Raw genomic sequence first — 22,232 nt, forward strand, 5'->3', positions numbered from 1 at the left:
TGGAATCCAGAGCAGTTTTGCCTAGAACCGAGCAACCCTTCACATGGCTCCATGAGTTTACAGTTTTAGAATTCCTGAAATTCCCTCCCTTCCTCAAAGCCTTCTTTCAGCCCATCAGCCAACTCTGAACTCCCCTAGGGAGCTGACATGAAGCCTCCACCCTGTACCGGGGCTGAGCAGTCACTGTGCACCCTTTATTCACATTAGCAACCAGCCTCCCCACAAAGGGGTCGGGTATCCCAACTCACAAAGGGGGCACCTGGCCAGAGCTAGGGGAAGATGCATCCGAGAACTAGGGTGACCATGTAATTTATCATCCAAACCAGGAAAACTGCGAGAAGGGAAGGGAGATTGTTAATCCCTTTGGTGGGAAAGCACACTGGGAGTGTCCCCAGTCATTCTCCTTGTCACGTGGCCTATTCAGTGACCGCTAGAGCTGACTCATGTTCATGCATCTGAGGTTTCAGATTGAACTGAAGCTCTTTGAGGACTGAGGACCATAGTGTTCCCCTCTCCTTGTGTCTCCCACCATGCCAGCATGGTGTGGCATCTCCACATTTTTTTCAGGTTAATCAGTGTCCCAGATGGCCCTTTACTCTCAAGTGGTTGGTTTTGTGGCAGGCTCTGGCCCAACAACAGGGCTCAGCAGCATCTGTAATAGTGTGAGATGGCCTGCACAGGGCGCCCTCCTCCCAGCAGCAGCCTAAGGGTTCCTGCAAGATCCTATTTGAGAACCACCCCTCAGGGTTATCCCCTCACCTCATGGATGTAGGCTCGAGTTGGCACTGGGTATTTGATGCTATTGATAGTGAAGATAATAAAGGGCAGGGTACTGACCGCAAAACATGAATCGTAGTGCTGTTAGACAGAGAGGGAGAGAGGTTGGCCCTGGAGATCCTTCTTGTGTGTGGAGACTGGGAGTGACCCTGGGGCATGATCCTTCACCTCGGTACCCCATGGTGTGGTGCTGATGAGCTTCTGGATGTTATTGACCAGTCTTCTTGGCCCAAGGATCAGTGATGTCATAGAGTCCATAAGGGCCTTGCAGCCGCCAGAACAAGCAATAACCTTTCTTTTCATGGAGATGCTGAGAGACAGTGTGACAAAGCGGGCATCAAGGTCACTCTGAATCTCCCCAGAGCTTCCCCCTTCCCGACTGTCCGCTAATCATCCCTACATCTTTTGGGCTGACTCTTTTCTTTGCTCTCGACCTTCCTTGACATCCTGAATGCAGTACTTGAATACACGATGATCTTTTGTATCTTGACACAAGCTGGTCTGCCTTCCTAGAAGAGTCCCCTCCCTTTTGACTAGCAAATTTCTTCTCATCTTCCAGATTCCAACGTAATTGTCCTTGATTCAGGGAAATCTTTCCCTTGGTGTTTATCAGTCTCCTGTCTTGGTCACTTACTGTAGACCCTTTCTCATGTCTGCTGCTGCTGCTGCTGCTAAGTCACTTCAGTCGTGTCTGACTATGTGTGACCCCATAGACGGCAGCCCACCAGGCTCTCCCGTCCCTGGGATTCTCTAGGTAATAGTACTGGAGTAGAGGTGGCATTGCCTTCTCCGTTTCTCATGTCTAGCATGTACCAAAGTCACAATTCACTATGTGTGTGTGTCATTTCTTGTGCATCTGCCTTCTTAGATGTGATGCCTCCCTTGTGCATTGCCTCCCTAAAGTGCCTGGCACACAGTGGATGCTCAATGCTTGTCTTTTTAGTGAGTGAATGAAGACTGAAAATAATGAATGAGAAACATCCAGAGAGCTGTATTTGGTGGGTAACAAATAATGGGTTAACCACAGAGTAAAGATGGAGATTCGTGGGGACAGCAGATTCTCATAATGGTGGGAGAGAGGGGTTCCTCTGGGAGAGGGTGTCTCCCAGCACTCTTCCTACAAGCAGCTTAGGCCCTGAGACCCTGGCCATGAAATATATGACTAGCCCACAGGAAATCCAAAGGACAGGTCAGCTTTTGTCTGAGGGTATCACACAGAATCCTATCAATTATGCCCCTTGTCTTCTCGTCACGCCTGGATCCCACCTTCCTGTTTCTCTGTTATAGCCCCTGCACCACTGTCTGCCCAAGTACGTGGGGTGTCTTTTTTATTAGTTGCTTTCAAGTCATAAGACTGCAGCCAACCTCTCTCCACTGCTGGGTAACTGCTCCCTAAGGAGACCAGCTTTCCCCATTTGCTCAGGACTTCCCTGTTTTTAAACTGACATTTATCTGTACTGAGAACTTCCTTGGTCCCAGGTAGCCCAGGACAGTTGGTCATCTTATAACTGTGTTCAGGCCAGTGTAATTCTCCTGATCCTCTGTTTTCCACACTGTAGAGTCCTCTAACCATGCTCCATGCCTCACAGGGCAGTGGGTGCAACCCTCTTCCAGCTGCACAGACCTCTCCAGACCCTTTTAGGACCCTGGTCAGAAGGCCTGAGATTTATAAACCCATGGGTTGTTTGCCTATGTGTTTATATGTTTGTTTGTATATGTGTTTGTATGTGTCTCTAATTGTGCATTTGTGTCTCTGACTAGCTATGCATGTTTATATGTGTCTGCTAGTGTGTTTTCATGTGTCTGTCTGTCTGTCTCTGTCGTTGTGGGTGGTGTATATGTCTGTCTCACACAAATGAGAATCCATTTGTGTCTGCCTGTGTCCATGTACAGATGTGGAGCATCACTTGGGCTGATCCTCAGAGGGAGAGGCTTACCGGTCCATGTGTACACACCAGTCTCCCGCTTGGATCAATGGTACCCAGTTGAGTGTTCCCTGCTAGTAGGCTTTGTCCACCCCGCCAAACATGATCACACTGCCCTTCCCCTGCATCTTTAGAGAGAAAAGAGGGGGAGATCTTTGGAGGACAGTAACAAGAGCACTGTTGGAGAGCTTGTGTTTGTGCTTGTCTACCCATCAAGGCCCTAATAAGGTCTCCATTTACAGATGCAGACATCAAGGCTAGGAGCGATTGAGACCCAGACTGAGGTCAGTAACTGGCTAATGAGTGGCACAGAGGAGGTTAGAAGCTGAGTCACGTGGCTGGGCTCCACCCACTATGTCTTCTGAAGAGGCCCAGGACCTCCTGCAACCTGTGTGCTCAGAAACCCTCAGATGATAGGGTGCTGAAGAGTTTTTGCTTTCCCCTTGTCCAGCTTGTCATTTTTCAGGAAAATCAAAGCCTGGGAGTGCTAAGGATGTGGGTTCAGGTCACCCAAAGTTGGCTCTGCTGGCCTGTGACCTCTACTGTCCAAAGGGACTCACACTAGAAGGGACCCCAACTCTGCTCTCCCTATCTTAAAATGACTAATATTTCTTGAACAAGGGATCCAACATTTTGTTTTGTGTCCCACACTTTTATTTTTCACTGGCTCCTGAAAATTGATTAGCTGATCCTAGGCTCCCAGTGGAATGCTAATGAGGAAGGAAACATATCCACCATCCTTCTCTTTCCTTCCTGATCAAATTCATAAGCAAATTGTATTGCTTTTAATTCCAACTTGTTTCCTGTTGCCTTCCATTAGTCTTCCTCCTCACTCACCCCCTAGACCAAGTTACCTGTCTTGAGCCCAGGAGCAGGGATGTGTTCCCTTAAAGCATTATTTATAAAAACCAGTGGTGATGCAATGTAAGTCCCTAGTTATCCTGGGTTAGATTATCTCTCAGGATACTTTTTTATCAAGTGTTCTATCATTTTCGTGCAACTGAAAGCATCTTACAGCTAATTTGGAGAAAGGGATTGTCCATCTCAGACTTACTTGCTCAAGTAGAAGGCAAAAACAGGCTCAGAAATGGCGCCTTGATTCTTCAGGTTGTCAAAGATGGGGATAGCTCCAGTGAAGGATATGTTGGGGTAGTTCAAGCCCAAGACACCATCAAAAGGTATACCCTCAAACCCGTATTCCATCATGTTTAGACCGAACAGCTGGTCAGTGCTTACAAGGTCCCCAATCTGTGGTAGAGAAGAGTGTTCCCACTTACAGATACGTGAAGTGGGACTAGGACTGGGCTGGGGTGCATTGCCGTTAGATCCTCAAAGAAGAATTGAGCCTGGGCTGTCTTTGGTGGACCTCAGATGGTTAGACCAAGCTGGGAGGATTCCATTTGTGAGAGGCTGTGAATTTTAAAACATCTGCCCCTCTGAAAAGCACCACCTGAGTGAGTCAAATTGGCCTTGTGGCTTCTGTCCAGGTGGGGCAACCAAGAGTCAGGCCAGGACCCATTGGTGCACCCTTGTGAACAAAACAATCGAGAACAAGATAGCCTTCTCTTTGACATGATGTAATGATAGGAATGGGCTTCATTCTCTGTAAGGGACTGTGGATTCTGCAACTTTCCGGGTAGACAGAACCTGAAAACACAATCTTGCTTGCAGGGTTGTATGAAATTATTGCCTGGGAAATTCACTTTTGGGGATACATGTGTATTTCTGTGAGTGTGTATAAGAGAGAAAAAGAGAGAGGGGAGATACTCAGGTACTTTGGGGAGGCAGGCCATAGGTTTTATTAGACTCTCAAAGGTCCCCTAGAGTGAGAACTCATTTATCAGGCCCCCTGATATCTCTGGCCTCCAATTTCCCACTCTGAATACTTGAAGCCCTTGATTGCCCCCAGAGTCCCCAGATCAGTTTTATCCTGTCCCAAACACCCCACACCGACTGCAGTCCTGAAAAGCCAGCCCAGCTCCATCACTTACCATATGCGTGACCTTGGCAAGGCCCTTGCTGTCTGCACCTGTTTCCTCATATGTCAAATGAGCTAATCAGACCACCTGCTGTGTGTGGTTGTTGCAGGATTAAACCAATTATTACCTGAAAGTGCCTAGAACCGTCTGTGAATATAAAAGTGAGTGCTTTTTTCTCATCTTCTCGCTCCCAGCAAAATGAACCTTGAACTGCTCGTGGGCATAGCAGCTGCAAGTCCACACCTCAACGCACTCCCTGGGTTAGCTAATTCGTTTGCTCATGTGTCACCACGGGCACTGCCTCCCCAGGGACAGGATCCTGTGGGTAAGATGGCCAATATCTATGGGAGTTAGCCTAGAAAGGGTCCTGCCAGATGGTCCTGCATCTGTTTTGCAAGCAGTGGTCACTCCATAGCCAGTCCTGACTCAGCTTCTGTTTACACATTACCCAAATGTGTCATAAGCAAGAAATCCCTTCATGCTCCCAAGACCCATAGGCGATGCTGAAGGTCTTTTGGGTAGGCTGGAAGGTGGAAGACTTGTAATGTCTGAACCTAACTTGTGTAGCTGTAGACACAAGAGATGAGTGTCATCAGGTGCCAAGGGTGGAAACGGCGGCAGGGCAAGTGAAAGATGGTCCGGGTATGGAGTGTCTGTACTCACAACAGGCTGGACTGGGGAAAAAGAGGGAGAGAACCTACAAGACAGGTGAGGCTGTGTCAAAGATAACCTGGAATTCCTGAGGGGGTGTTCCAGTGATGATGTTACCCACATAGAACAATTACAGGGAGAAGGAGGGAGTGGTTAGTACAGAACTGGCTGCCCTCTGTTCCCACACTGCTGCCTCCCTCTGGGTGTCACATATCTCTTGAGATCACTTTCTAACCACCATGCAGCTCACAACCTTTGATCACAGAGGTGCTTGCATTTGATATTGTTTTTTCCTATGTTACATTGTATGCAGGATACTGACTCTATGACCAGGTGTTGAAGTGATACCTCCTGCATGGGAAGCCCAGAGGCATAAACACTGGGCCTCCAAAACTGCTGGACACCCAGGGAAGTCCTGGTGCCTTCATTTGAGAAGCTCTGTAGTCTCTTCAAACCCAGCCTTAGCAGCCCTTTCTCCAGGAGGTCCTTCTTGATCAACCCCAGCCACTCCCTCCGAACTCAGATTGCATCCAATCAACACCAAACAGATAACCCTTTCATTTGACATGTATTTATTCTTTGCCTATCATTCAGGCTGGCATGGGCATTCTTGAAGACAAAATAAGCCATTTCTAATCTAAAAACTGTAAGCACTGTGTTAGATTCTTATGGCCTTACACGGAATACAGGTTCAGGTACTTTTTACTGCTGTGGTTCTTGCATGTGTGGAAACTGAATTCCTCTGCCTGGGGATTCACAGTTGCTTTGCAATTAGTTCTACCTTTTGATCAGAGATGGTTCACTCTTCATCTGTAACTGAGTGACTCCCTTAGTTCAGAAGTATCTGCTGCTGCTGCTGCTGCTGCTGCTAAGTCACTTCAGTCATGTCTGATTCTCTGCAACCCCATAGACAGGAGCCCACCAGGCTCCACCGTCCCTGGGATTCTCCAGGCAAGAACACTGGAGTGGGTTGCAATTTCCTTCTCCAATTCAGAAAAGTGAAAACTGAAAGTGAAGTCACTCAGTGTGTCCAACTCTTAGCGACCCCATGGACTGCAGCCTACCAGGCTCCTCCATCCTTGTGTTTTTCCAGGCAAGAGGACTGAGGTGGGTTGCCATTGCCTTCTCCTCAGAAGGAACAAACTCCATCAAACTAATGACACATCTTTGACACAGAAATGGACGTTTACCTGCCACTTGGTAATTTCTGGGCCCAGTCACCAAGACCAAAAGTTGAGGATGATAGTGCCTTCTCCTCTAGGTGGGGCCTCTGTTACCCAGGGTTTCTGCCTCCTGCAGGAACCCGAGCCCCAACATCCCACCTGTCACCTCCAGATGACCCCAGTGCTAGGCTAGAGCACCAGGAGGCACTTTGGAGCACCATCCTCCAAAAACCTGACATCCATGATGTTGCTCAGGGGGTGAATAGTTATATTTGAGCCACGAGAAGAAATCTGGAACAATCTGTAAGCATGTTCCTTGAGGAAATTGTTCAGCATGTTTTTTTCACTAAGGGTTTATCTCATGGTCTTCACTTTTGTTAGAGGTATTCTTTCATGGAGCATTTGACAAAGAAAGCAAAGAAGATACTACAATTAGCTGTCACTGTTAAGTATAACTGTCATCGCAATGGCACTGTGTATTTTCCAATCAATTTTATGAGTCACCTTATTATCAGAATTTTATGCATATACCATGGCAAAGACATAGGTTTGAAAAAAGATTCGGTTCTGTAATGTTGGGTAAGCCATATGACCCTGTGGGGTCTCAGTCTCCCCTCAGTAAAATGGTGGAATGTAACGATTCAAACCCTCCAAATAGGATATCTTGGGGATAGTGAAGTGATGGATATAAGATGCCTGGTAAATAGGAAGTCTCAGCATGACAGCCACTAGCATTGCTTTACCATCCCACTGTATCCTTCTCATAAAAGTTCAGGGAAGGAGGTAGAAGGGGATTCCTGTCCTCTTTTACCAGGGAGAAATTTGAAATGCAAGAGGCTTGTGAATTGGCTGTGGTCACACTGCTTGTCAGATATAAAACAGTGTATAAGTAGCTCTCCCAATCTTTATCCAAGTTGAAAGAGAAGAGATAGTTGAAGAAAGAAGCCAGGAGATAGGGAACAAGTTAGGGAAATGTAGAGGCTCTAGAAGGAAGGATGAGTCAAATGAAAAATTAAAAGAAAACAACACAGAGAGAAATACACTCAGAGAGACTTCCAAAAGAATGGAGAGATAAATGATAATGATACAGAGATGCAGACATAGACATATACACACTGAAGTAGAGAGGGAACAAAGAGAACATGCTAAATAAAATGTAGAAAAGTGTTATTCCACAGGACCACACCTACATCTGCATTGACTGTGCACTGAGCAATTGCAAGGAGTTCCAATTTCAATAGGTCATGACATGACTGGACCCCAAGAGTTGTGCAGCTATGCAAATCTACACCAAGTCCCTTGGGACCCACAGTTCCTATAGCAAAGTACTTATCAATAAGTAAGGGTTGAACTTTAAGATTGTCAGGGAAATATTCCATTCCCATCTAAACTGGATGAATAGAATAATCAGATATAAAAAAAAATCACAGAAAGGAAGATGATGTGGCTTACAGTCTCCATACTTACATAACTCTGCAATCTGAGAAGGCCACCAGCCCGAGGAGCACAAGCCACTTCATGCTTCTTTCCTGGCTCCAAGTACTCAGGAAAGTTCAGGTTCTTAGCATGTAGTGGTGACTGGGATCCCCTAGTTATATATGCTCTGACATGCCCTAGTTTAGCCCTTTAGGCCAATAATAGGTCTAAAAAAACTACAAAGGTCTCGGTAAAATCTTTACTTTCATCAGTGTCCTTGGCGAGTGCACTTTGAAGCTTCTCAGAATACAGAGAATTGAACTGTAATCTCTTCCTTGAAGATTGGCTCGAAAATCAAACTGATCTGTATGGACATCTAATAAGATGGAGAACTTTGTATTCTTAGAGAAAAAAACTGCTAAGAACATCCTGAAAATGGATACTAGGGGCCATGCTCGACACGCGTGGTTTCATGTCATCTTCCTAGCCACTTCATGAGATAGGCATTGCTGTCTTCATTGGAGAGGAGACTTCTAGGAGGATAAATTGTCAAATGGCAAAGTGAAGACTTCAGAGACAGCCCAGGGACATACAACTGGCTTTAGGTAGTGGGTCTAACGGCAGATATCAGGGGCACCTATGATGCCAGTCTGCATCAAAGATTTAGGGCAGAGAAGTACTTCAATTGTATCCTTTCAGTACTGGAAGAAATGTCATATGCATCCACAAGGTATTTTATATCATCCAAAAAAAGTACAAGGAAGTAGTGTGTTCTGGGTTCTGGGTTAAAGGCGTCAAAGTCAAAGTTGATCAAGACAAAAGTAGACTTTATCTTAAGATAGCTAGTAGTCTAGTTCTCACAAACTCATGGCCCCAGGAGGCAAGACAAATGATACTAGGACTAGGTTGCCATGTTGGACCCTGAGCAGCACAGGACCCTCCCAGCACAGCACTGGGAGCACCCTTTCCTACACTTCAATAATGCTGGAAAGTAGGCCAGTTGGCCATACTTTCAAGAGAATCAAAAGTTTCATATTTATGTACAATATACTGATTTTAATGTTAGCAACTAATTTTTTTTTCCAAAAAAAAAAAAAAAAAAAAAAAACCACACAGTAGAAATTAAATCTCCACAGCAATGTGCTAGAATCACCCTTCAGTCCCTGCAGGTTTTTATTTCTTGCCTAGAGTTGGGAGTGCAGTGGGGACAGAGAGGAATTTAATTCATGTTGGTTGATTTACAAAGAGACTTAATGCATACTGAACATGTGTGTTTCCTTTCTATTTATAAAGAAATATCACTGGGGACATACAAACCAATGAATTTATCTGCTGAAGATAAATGGATATATTTCTGATATAATTTCCTCATAGGGTCTATGCTGTGAAAAATTTTGTCTGCCAAACCAAACATACAAACAAAAAATGAATTTTGAAATGTCTTCCCAATCAGAGAAGACAAAATAACTGTGGCAGCCAAGTAAAGACAATCATATTTAAAGACTCATCCAGGACTCCCAGGGCCTATTCCTGCATGAGATCTATTAATGACTGTCCCTTGAATACAACAGGAGCCTCTCCTAATCACCAGATGTGTGTAAATGGGGCACTGTGTCTTAACACTCATTTTTGCACACTGTTTAAATTTAGTTTTGTTGGTTAAATCTGAACAGGGGGAATATGATGTCACTGACAAATGACACACATATATGCCCTTTGAACTAAGGTGTTGGAGAAGACTCTTGAGAGTCCCTTGGACTGCAAGGAGATTAAACCAGTCCATCCTTAAAAAAATCAGTCCTGAATATTCACTGGAAAAATTGATGCTGAAGCTGAAACTCCAATTATTTATCCACCTAATGGGAAGAATTGACTCATTGGAAAAGACCCTCATGTTAGGAAAGATTGAAGGCAGAAAGAGAAGGGGAAGACAGGATGCGATGTTTGGATGGCATCACCAAGTCGATGGACATGAACTTGAGTAATCTCCAGGAGTTGGTGATGGATAGGGAAGCCTGGCGTGCTGCAGTCCATGGCGTTGCAAAGAGGCCCACATGACTGAAGTACTGAACTGAACTGAAAAAATTGAGAACAGACTGATAAATCTAATTGCGTCAGTGGGTGACTAGTTGCCCGTAACAACACATTACTTAAGTGGCTTTAAAATTCAGAATTATGACTACATTCAGAGTGGAATATCTTCTAAGAAAAAACAAAAATACTGCCCATACAAAACAAAACCAAAGAAAATCAAAAGAAATACAGGAAAGAAATCTCAAACTATATTCAACAACTTATTGTTCCTCATATTGCTTCTGTTATTGTGACAGAATCATATATATGTTAACAGGTAAAAGCAACACAATAATTAAAACTAATGTTCTGAAGTAAGCCTTTCAGTGGCTAGAAAAACAGATTCACTCATAACATAAAGAACTTTAATTAAAACCCTGCTGTCTTAAATCTTGAACTGAAAGCATAAGTTTGTACCAACTAATTACATTCCTTTTTATTTTATTTTTTAAGGAAAATGTGTCCTTCCTACTCTGACCAATGTAAAGCCTACAAGCAATGACAACTTGATAACAGTGACTATTGTGAGGTCTAACGTGTAGCTTCTAAATACATTTCCCATCAAAAACAATTCTTGGTTTTATTTCCCTCTTTTGGTGAGTATCAAGGGATTTTCTCATTAGCAGGGGATATGAGAGTTCATCCACAACCAAAAAGGGACAAGACATGAGGTTGCCATGAGGAAGGGTGTGGGGGAGGGGAAGACTGGGAGTTGGGGATACTGAGGAATGATAAACAACAAAGTCCTACTGAAGAGTATAAGGAAACATATTAACTATCCAGTCATAAACCATATGAAAAAGAATAAGAAAAAGAATACATATTTCTGTATATGTATAACTTAGTCACATTGCTGTTCATCAGAACTTAATGCAACACTGAAGATTAGCCACACTTGAATAAAATTTTTAGAAAAGAAAAAGAGAGTCCATAGTTCTCCTCTCTCCCTGTTTCTTTCCTTCTGACTCCTGCTCCTTGTTTTCTCAGCAGAGAATGCTGGTTCTCCTCCTGCATCTCCACAATCTGTACTTTATTTTAAAACTTTATTTTGTATTGAAGTATAGCAGATTAACAATATTCTGAGTTTCGGGTGGACAGTAAATGGACTCAACCGTATGTATCTGGGTATCCTGGTCCCAAAAATAACCCTCCCATCCAGGTTGTCATATAATTAAGCAGAGTTTCCCATGCTACACAGTAACTCGTTGTTGGTTATCCATCTTAAATAGAGCAGCACCCACAACACGTTCTTGAAGACTTAACTCAGGAACTCTGGGAAGCTTCCTTCAGCTGGCACTCACCCTCTTTGGCCACTCCAGGCTTGGGTGGGTAACGTACTCTGGCTCCCCTTCCCCACTGGTCAATCCATAGCCCTCATCACCCCGAGTAAGTCCCCAGTGCCCCAATGCAGGGCACTTTGGGATGCCATTTCCATAGAATCCAGTGCAGTTTTGCCTAGAACCAAGCAACACTCCATATAGCTTCATGAGTTTACAGTTTTAGAATTCCTGAAATTCCCTCCATTCCTCAAAGTCTTCTTTGAGCCCATCAGCCAGCTCTGAACTCCCTCAGGGAGCTGACATGAAGCCTCCACCCTGTGCCAGGGCTGGGCAGTCACTGTGCACCCTTTATTCACATTAGCATCCAGCCTCCCCACAGAGGGGTCGGGTAGCCTGACTCACAAAGTGGGGACCCGGCCAGAGCTAGGGGAAGATGCGTCTGAGAACTAGGGTGACCATGTAATTTATCATCCAAACCAGGAAAACTGCAAGAAGGGAAGGGAGACTGTTAATCCTTATGGTGGGACAGCACACTGGGACTATCCCCAGCCATTCTCCTTGTCACATGACTTATTCCAAGGACTGCTAGAGCTGACTTTCAGTGTTCATCCATCTGAGGGTTCAGATTGAACTGAAGCTCTTTGAGGACTGAGGACCTTAGTGTTCCCCTCTCCTCGTGACTCCCACTATGCCAGCATGGCGTGGTGTCTCCACATTTATTTCAGGATGATCGGTGTCCCAGACGACCATTTACTCTCAGGTGGTTTGTTTTGTGGGAGTCTCTGGCCAGCCCCAGGGCTCAGCAACATCTGCAATAGTGCAAGATGGCCTGCAGAGAACACCCTCCTCCCAGCAACAGCCCAAGGGTTCCTGCAAGTTCCTATTTGAGAACCACCCGTCAAGGTTCTCCATTCACCTTGAGGATGTAGGTTTGAGCTGGGACTGGGTAGTTGATACCATTGATGATGAAGATAATAGAGGACAGCATATTGACCACAAAACATGAAACATAGACTGTTAGAGAGAGAGGGAGAGAGGTTGGCCCTGGAGATCCTTCTTGTGTGTGGAGACTGGAAGTGACCCTGGGGCATGACCCTTTACCTCAGACCCCTGTGGTGTGGCACCAATGAGCTTCTGGATGTTATTGACCAGTCTTCTTGGGTCAAGGATCAGTGATGTTCCGGTATCCACAAGGGCCTCGCAGCCGCCAGAACAAGCAATAACCTTTCTTTTCATGGAGATGCTGAGAGACAGTGTGACTAAGCAGGCATCAAGGTCACTCTGAGTCTCCCCAGAGATGCCCCCTTCCCGACTGTCTTCTAAACAGCCCTTTGTCTCTTGTCGTCTTTTCCTTTGCTCCCAACACGGCACCTTCCTTCACATTCTTGAATGCAGTACTTGAATACACCAGGCTCTTTTGCACCTTGACACAAGCTGGTCTTCCTTCCTAAAGGAGCGCCCTCCCCTTTGACTAGCAAATTTCTCATCTTCCAGATTCCAGCTTAATTGTCATGGTTTCAGGGAAGTCTTTTCCACACTGTTTATCAGTCTCCTTTCTTGACAGTCTTGGTAGACACTTCCTCATGTCTAGCATGTACCAAAGTCACAATTCACTATGCATGTGTCTCATTTCCTGTGCATCTACCTTCTTAGATGTGAGGGCAAGTTTTACCTCATTGCCTCCTTAAAGTGCCTGGCACACAGTGGATGCCCAAGGCTTGTCTGTTCAGTGAGTGAATGAAGACTGTGAAAATAATGAATGAGAAACATCCAGAGAGCTGTATCAGACTGGGAACAAATAACAGGTCAATCGCAGAGTGAAGATGAAGATTTGTGATGGCAGCAGATTCTCATAGTGGTGGGAGACAGGGGCTCCTCTGGGAGAGGGTATCTGCCAGCACTGCTCCTACAACCAGCTCAGACCCTGAGATCTGGCCAGGAAATACATAACTAGCCCACAGAAACTCCAAAGGATGGGTCAGCTTTTGTCTGAGGGTATCACAAACAAAGCTAGTGGAGGTGATGGAATTCCAGTTGAGCTATTTCAAATCCTGAAAGATGATGCTGTGAAAGTACGGCACTAAATATGCCAGCAAATTTGGAAAATGCAGCAGTGGCCACAGGACTGGAAAATGTCAGTTTTCATTCCAATCCCAAAGAAAGGCAATGCCAAAGAATGCTCAAACTACCACACAATTGCACTCATCTCACAGGCTAGTAAAGTAATGCTCAAAGTTCTCCAAGCCAGGCTTCAGCAATACGTGAACCATGAACTTCCAGATGTTCAAGCTGGTTTTAGTAAAGGCAGAGGAACGAGAGGTCAAATTGCCAACATCCACAGGATCATCAAAAATGCAAGAGTTCCAGACAAACATTTATTTCTGTTTTATTGATTATGCAAAAGCCTTTGACTGTATGGATCACAATAAACTGTGGAAAATTCTGAAAGAGATGGGAATACCAGACCACCTGATCTGCCTCTTGAGAAACCTATATGCAGGTCAGGAAGCAACAGTTAGAACTGGACATGGAACAACAGACGGGTTCCAAATAGGAAAAGGAGTATGTCAAGGCTGTATATTGTCACCCTGCTTATTTAACTTATATGCAGAGTACATCATGAGAAGTGCTGGGCTGGAAGAAGCACAAGCTGGAATCAAGATTGCTGGGAGAAATATCAATAACCTCAGATATGCAGATGACACCACCCTTATGGCAGAAAGTGAAGAGGAACTAAAAAGTCTCTTGATGAAAGTCAAAGAGGAGAGTGAAAAAGTTGGCTTAAAGCTCAACATTCAGAAAAAGAAGGTCATGGCATCTGGTCCCATCACTTTATGGGAAATAGATGGGGAAACAGTGTCAGACTTTATTTTTGGGGGCTCCAAAATCACTGCAGATGGTGATTGCAGCCATGAAATTAAAAGACACATACTCCTTGGAAGAAAAGTTATGACCAACCTAGATAGCATATTGAAAAGCAGAGACATTACTTTGCCAACAAAAGTCCATCTAGTCAAGGCTATGGTTTTTCCAGTGGTCATGTATGGATATGAGATTTGGACTATGAAGAAAACTAAGTGCCAAAGAACTGATGGTTTTGAACTGTGGCGTTGGACAAGACTCTTGAGAGTCCCTTGGGCTTCAGTGAGATCCAACCAGTCCATTCTGAAGGAAATCAGCCTTGGGATTTCTTTGGAGGAAATGATGCTGAAGCTGAAACTCCAATACTTTGGCCATCTCATGCGAAGAGTTGACTCATTGGAAAAGACTCTGATGCTGGGAGAGATTGGAGGCAGGAGGAGAAGGGAACGACAGAGGATGAGATGGCTGGATGGCATCACTGACTCGATGGACGTGAGTCCGAGTGAACTCCGGGTGTTCATGATGGACAGGGAGGCCTGGCATGCTGCAGTTCATGGGGTCACAAAGAGTCGGACACGACTGAGTGACTGAACTGACTGACTGAACTGACTGATCACACAGAATCCTATCAACTATGCCTCTTGTTCTCAGGTCACTCCTGGATCCCACCTTCCTGATTCTCTGTTATAGCCCCTACCCCACCGTGTGCCCATGAACGTGGAGTGTCTTTTTTATTAGTTGCTTTCACATCTTAAGACTTCAGCAAATCTCTCTACACTGATCAGTAATTGCTCCCTTAGGAGACCAGTTCTCCCCATTTGCTCAGTATTTTCCCTGTTTTTAAACTGACATTTATCTGTACTGAGAACTTCCTATGTCTCAAGTAGCCCTGGACAGTTGGTCATCTTTTGCCTCAGTTCAGGCTGGAGAAATTCTCCCTGATCCTCTGTTCACCACAATGTAGAGTCCTCTAACCATGCTCCATGCCTCACAGGGCAGTGGGTGCAATTCTCTCCCAGCTGCACAGACCTCTCCAGACCCTTTTAGGACCCTGGTCAGAGCCCTGGTCTGGAGAAGGGAATGGCAACCTACTCCAGTATCCTTGCCTAGAGAATTCCAAGGACAGAGGAGCCTGGTGGGCTACAGTCCATGGGGTCACAAAGAGTTGGATATGACTTTGCCTGTGTGTACTGAACTGTAACTTCCTCCAATTTTAAAGAAAAACTAGAGAAACATGACAACAAGTGAAACAAAATTGGGCACAGCAGTCATTGTTTTTACACAGTAGAACAGTTTTTAAAACAAGTTTAACCATGGAGTACTTTTTGAAAATAATACATTGATAAAATATTTTAAATGTATTAATACAGCCTTAAAATATAGCAGAGAAATGGTTTCACATATTGCCAGTAGAAATGACCAAATTTTTATTAACCTAGTATGCAGTAACTGGAGAAGGCAATGGCACCCCACTCCAGTACTCTTGCCTGGAAAATCCCATGGACGGAGGAGCCTGGTAGGCTGCAGTCCATGGGGTCGCTAAGAGTCGAACACGACTGAGCGACTTCACTATCACTTTCACTTTCAGAGCCCTGGTCAGAAGGCCTGGAGATTATGAACTCATTGTTTTTTTGTATATCTATCTGCTTGAGTGTTTGTTTGTATGTGTGTTTGTATGTGTCTCTGTGAGTGCTTGTGTGTCTCTGACTAGCTATGCATGTTTTTATGTGTGTCTGTTTATGTTTATACGTGTCTGCTTGTGTGCTTCGATGTTTCTGTGTGTCTGTGTCATTGTGGGTGGTGTATATGTCTGTGTGACTGTGTGTCTGAGAATGCATTTGTGTGTGTCTGCCTGTGCCCATGTACAGTAGCAGGAGCATCAGTTGAGCTGACCCTCAGAGGGAGAGGTTACCAGTCCATGTGTGCACTCCTTTGCCAACATGGATCAATGGTACTCAGCTGAGCGCTCCCTGGCAGTAGGATTTATCCACCCCACCAAACATCACCACACTGCCTTTCGCCCTGCAAGTGTAGAGAGAAGAGAGGGGGGATCCTTGGAGGACAGTAACAGCAGCACTGTCTGAGAGCTGTGCTGGTCCACCCATCAAGGCTCTACTAATGTCCCCTTGTACAGATGTGGAAATCGAGTCTAGAAGCGATTGAGATCCAGACCAAGGTTGGCTACTGGCTAATGAGTGGCACAGAGGAGGTTAGAAGCTGAGTCACCTGGCTGGGCTCCAACCACTATATCTTCTGAAGATGCCTTACCTCCTGTGACCTGAGTGCTCAGAAACACTTAGAGGACACGGTGCTGAAGCATATTGGATTTCTCCTTGTCCAGCTTGTCATTTTTCAGGAAAATCAAAGCCTGGGCATTCTAAGGGTGTGGGTTCCGGTCACCCAGAGTTGGCTCTGCTGGCCTGTGACCTCTACTGTCCACAGGGCCCCACACTCAGAAGGGACCCCACCTCTGCTCTCCCTGTCTTGAAATGCCTAATATTTCTTTAACAAGGTGTCCCACATGTTTGCTTTGTGTCCCACACTTTCATTTTTCACTAGCTACTGCAAATTGGGCAGCTGGTCCTGGACTCCCAGTGGAATGCTAATGAGGAAGAAAAGATACCCACCATCCTTCTCTTTCCTTCCTGGTCAAATTCATAAGCAAATCGTATTGCTTTTTCCTCCAATTTTTTTCCTGTTGCCTTCCATTAGTCTTCCTCCTCTCTCAACTACATAGACCAAGTTACTGGTTTTGAGCCCAGGAGCACGGTTGTGTTCCAATAAAAGGTTATTTATAAAAGCCAGTGGTGAAGCCAGGTACAGCCCTGGAGCTATATCTATCCTGGGTTAGACTATCTTTCAGGATTCTTCTTTATCAAGTGTTCTATAATATTTGTGCAACTGAAAGCATCTTAAAGCTAATTTGGAGACAGGGATTGTCCATCTCAGACTTACTTGCTCAAGTAGAAGGCAAAAACAGGCTCAGAAATGGCACCTTGATTCTTCAGGTTGTCAAAGATGGGGATAGCTCCAAAGACAGATATGTTGGGATAGTTCAAGCACAAGACACCATCAAAAGGTGCACCCTCACACTCGTATTCCATATCGCTTAGACCGAACAGCTGGTCAGTACTTACAAGGTCCCCAGTATATGGAAGAGAAGAGTTTTCCCACTTACAGATACATGAAGTGGGGCTAGAACTGGGCTGGGGTCCATTGCCATTAAATCCTCAGAGAAGAATTGAGGCTGGGCTGTGTCTTTTGTGGACCTCAGATGGTTAGACCAAGCTGGGATGATTCCATTTGTGAGAGGCTGTGAATTTTAAAACATCTGCCCCTCTGAAAAACACCACCTGAGTGAGTCAAACTGGCCTGTTGCTTCTGTCCAGGTGGGGCAACCAAGAGTCAGGCCAGGACCCATTGGTGCCCCCTTGTGGACAAAATGAGTCGAGAGCAAGGTAGCCTTCTCTGGCATCACTGTGACCTAATGACAGGAATGGACTGAATTCTCTGTAAGGTACTGTGGATTCTGCATCTGTTCAGGAAGACAGAAGCTGAAAACACAATCTTGCTTGCAGGGATCTATGAAACTACTGCCTGAGAAATTCACTTTTGGGGATAAGTGTGTATTTGTGTGAGTGTGTGTGTGAGAGAAAGAGAGAGAAGGGAACTACTCAAGTACTTTGGGGAGGCAGGCCATACGTTTTATTAGACTCTCAAAGGTCCCCTAGAGTGAGAACTCATTTATCAGGCCCCTTGACATCTCTGGCCTCCACTGTCCCACTATGGATAGCTGAAGCCCTTGACTGCCCCCATGGTCCCCAGATCAGTAGTATCCTGTCCCTAAACACCCTACAGCAACTTCGGTCCTGAAAAGCCAACCCAGTTCCACCATTTACCACATGTGTGACCTCAGCAAGGCCCTTGCTGTCTGCACCTCAGTTTCCTCATATGGCTCATGAGTTAATCAGACCACCTGCTGTGTCAGGTTGTTGCAGGATTAAACCAATTATTACCTGAAAGTAACAGGAACAGTCTGTGAATATAAACATAGGTGCTTTTTTCCGCTTTTCTCACTCACAGCAAAATGAACCTTGAACTGCTCATAGGCAGAGGAGCTGCAAGTCCACACCTCAAGCCACTCTCTGGGTTAGGTAATCCAATGCTCATGTGTCACCATGGGCACTGCCTCCCCAGGGACAGGATCCTGTGGGTAAGATGGCCAATATCTATGGGAGTTAGGCTAGGAAGGGTCCTGCCAGATGGTCCTGCATCTGTTTTGAAAGCAGCGATCACTCCATAGCCAGTCCTGACTCAGCATTTGTTACACTGTTACCCGAACTGTGTCATGAGCAACAATTCCTTTCATCCTGCCAGAAGATATCCACAAGATATTTCATATCATCCAACAAATGTTCAAGGAAGAACTGTATGATAGGCTCTGGGTTAAAGGCTTCAAAGTCAAAGTTGATCAAGACAAAAGTAGTCTTTATCTTAAGAGAGCTAGCAGTCTAGTTCTCACAAACTCATGGCCCCAGGAGTAGGAGCTAGGAATAGGTGGCCATGTTGAACCCTGGGCCACACAGGCCTTACCACTGGGAGCAGCCTTTCTTCCACTTCATCCATGCTGGAAAGCAGGCCATTGGCCATGTTGTCAAAAGAATTGGAAGTTTGGATATTTATGTACAATCTACTGATTTTAATGTTAGCAACTAATTTTTTTCCCAAAAAACAGAGGGAATGAAATCTCCACAGCGATGTGCTAGAATCAGCCTTCAGTCTCTGCAGGTTTTTATTTCTCGCCTAGAGTTGGGAGTGCAGTGGGGAAAGAGAAGAATTTAATTCATGTTGGTTCATTTACAAAGAGACTGAATGCATACTGAACATGTGTGTTTCATTTCTACTTATAAAGACAGATCATCAGGGACATACAAACCAACAAAATTTAACTGCTGAAGATAAATGGATATATTTCTGATATAATTTCCCCATAGGGTCTATGTCCTGAAAAACTTTGTCTGCCAAACCAAACATACCAAAAATCAATTTTGAAATGTCTTCCCAATCAAAGAAGACAAAACTACTGTGGCAGCCAAAGTAAAGACAATCGTGTTTATTGACTCATCCAGGATTCCCAGGGCCTATTTCTGCATGAGATCTATCCATGCCTGTCCCTTGAAAACAACAGGAGCCTCTCCTTTTGCCAGGTGTGTTTAGATGTGGCACTGTGTCTTAATCCTCATTTTTGCATGTTGTTTAAATTCAGTTCTGGTGGTTAAATCCCAACACGGGGAATATGACGTCACTGACAAATGACACACACATATGCCCTTTGAACTCTGGTGTTGGAGAAGACTCTTGAGAGTCCCTTGGACTGCAAGGAGATCAAATCAGTCCATCCTAAAAAAAAATCAGTCCTGAATAATCACTAGAAGGACTGATGTTGAAGCTGAAACTCCAATTTTTTGCCCTCCTGATGGGAAGAACTGACTCATTGGAAAAGACCCTCATGTTAGGAAAGATTGAAGGCAGAAAGAAAAGGGGAAGACAGGATGAGATGATTGGATGGCATCACCAAGTCGATGGACATGAGCTTGAGTAAGCTCCTGGAGTTGGTGATGGATAGGGAAGCCTGGCATGTTGCAGTTCATCGCATTGCAAAGAGACCGACACAACTGAAGGACTGAACTGAACTGAACAAATTGAGAACAAAGGGACTGATAAATCTAATTGCATCAAGTTGGTGACTAGCTGCCCATAACAACACATTACTTAAGTGTCTTTAAAATTCAGAATTATGGCTACATTCAAAATGGAATATATTCTAAGGAAAAACAAAAGTACTGCCCATCCAAAACAAAACCAAGGAAAATCAAAAGAAAAACAGGAAAGAAATCTGAAACTATATTCAACAACTTATTGTTCCTTATAACTTCTCTTATTGTGACAGAATCATATGCATGTTAACAGATAAAAGCAAGACAATACTTAAAACTAATGTTCTGAAGTAAGCCTTTCAGTGGCTAGAAAAAGAGGTTCACACATAACATGAAGAAGTTTAATTAAACCTGTTTTAATCCTGCTGTCTTAAATCTTGAACTGAAAGCGTAAGTTTGTACCAACTAATTTATTCTGTTTTATTTTATTTTTTTGAGGAAAATGTGTACTTCCTACTCTGACCAATGTAAAGCCTACAAGCAACGACAACTTGATAACAGTGACTATCCTGAGGTCTAACATGTAGCTTCTAAATACATTTCCCATCAGACGATGCATGGATTCTTAAAGAGATGGCTGATTTCAGGACTGGGTAAATAAATGCACAAAATAATCCTGGGAATCGTGAAGGACCAGAAAGCTGAGGGACTTCAAAGACCAATGGGGACTGGACAGAAAGTTTAGGAATCCAAATGAAAAGGCCAAACATCTACCAGTTTGTTGGGCAGAATGATGTTTCTGCTTCTCAACACACTGTTTATGTTTCTCATAGCTTTCCTGCCATGAAGTAAACGTCCTCTGATTTCATGGCTGTAGGCACCATCCACGGTGGTTTTAGAGGCTAAGATGAAATCTGTCACTACTTCCACCTTTTCTCCTTCTATTTGCCATGAAGGATGGGGCTGGATCCCACAATCTAACTTTTTAATATTTAATTTTAAGCTGGAAGATATGTCCAAATGTTAATAGGCAACATCTTATTTGTCACTGTGATAGATTGCTAGGGCACCAACTCACATTCTGAGCAGTGAGAAAGGAAAACAGTCAGCAATATTTATGCTATTTTTGTTTCTATTAAGCATAGGTTATGTAACTACAAAGAGTTCCAGGAAAACAAGCTAGACTGTCCCTTCTCGGGGTGATGAGAGAGTGATGGGGAGCAGCTATAATACAGATGAAACCTCACTCACTGGCCTGCAGCTCACCTCCTGTTCTGGAGGTCTGGTTCCTAATAGACCAAGGACTGGACTGGTACTGGTCCTGGCCCACTGTAGTGGTATTGTGGACTCCTGCTCTAAACCCAATAATGGGACATTCTGTAAGACAAACCATCCTGCTTCCACCCAGTTTCTGAACAAATAAATGACATTAAAATTGGGAAAGGAACAGTTATTTAGTCTTAAAGGAGAACAACCAAGTGCAACATATGACCACATTCTCTCAGTAAACTGTGAAAAGACATCTGCTTTTTGAGAATCAAGGAAATTTGTACATGGACTAGATATTAGATGTTAATTTTATTGGGAACAAACAAGCTTTTTTTTCACATCCTATCATTTTACCCCAAATACTGATTATATATATTTTGTGAAACATCTTGTCCCTAAAACACTTCAGGAAAAATGAGTAAGGATTGAAAGAGAGAATGAAATGACGGTCTGTCTTGATTTAAAAACAGATCTGCATAGCTGCTATGGATTGAATTGTGTCCACCCTTGACTCTCAATGTGATGGTATTAGGAAGTAGGGCCTTTGGGAGGTTCACAAGTTGACATGGGATTTTGATGGGGTCCCTCATAATGGGATTATCCTCTCCCCCTTTCCCTCTCTTATTCCCCCTCTTCCTCCTTTCCTTCCCCCACCACAAATGAGAACATAGCAAGAAGAGAAAGACCTGATGCAAGTCAAGAATGTCTTCACCGGGAACTCAATTGTCCACCATCTTGATGTTGCATAGTTTCTGGTCTATGACAACCTGTGGGACTAAGAGGTTAGTTTTGTAGTTATTGATGCTTAATGATGAAATATAGGGTTCATGACACTCTTCTTTCTTATATATGTTATGTTTGAAATCGTTTTGTAGTAAGAAGTTTATAGAATGAAGTTTCTGTCTTAGTTATACCCTGAGGGGCCCAAGATAGCAGATTCAGGCAGGTCCCCGATGAGTGAATGTTTGGAGGACCACATGCTCCTTACTCCAACTCTTCTCTTGTCATCTGAAAACCATCCCCCCCATACCTGACAACCTTACCTCCAAACCCATCTGCATCTCCACTCCCCTGTTAAGCTACTGAGTCATCTAGTTGGAGATCTTGATGATTCAGGACGGGGTCTGGAAGGAGAAGGAATGCAGACATTTTTAGAAAGAATGACCTGGGCAGATCCCTC

The 22,232-nt window shown here is 44.3% G+C and overlaps 1 pseudogene; it reads right to left on the reverse strand.

Moving 5' to 3' along the window:
• The window catches only part of LOC102393774, a 32,674-nt pseudogene extending 24,659 nt beyond the window's left edge, over positions 1-8,015 (reverse strand).
• Between the last annotated feature and the right edge of the window lie 14,217 nt (positions 8,016-22,232).

Source organism: Bubalus bubalis, chromosome 5 (assembly GCF_019923935.1).
Source record: "Bubalus bubalis isolate 160015118507 breed Murrah chromosome 5, NDDB_SH_1, whole genome shotgun sequence".
In the NCBI taxonomy this organism is placed as follows: domain Eukaryota; kingdom Metazoa; phylum Chordata; class Mammalia; order Artiodactyla; family Bovidae; genus Bubalus; species Bubalus bubalis.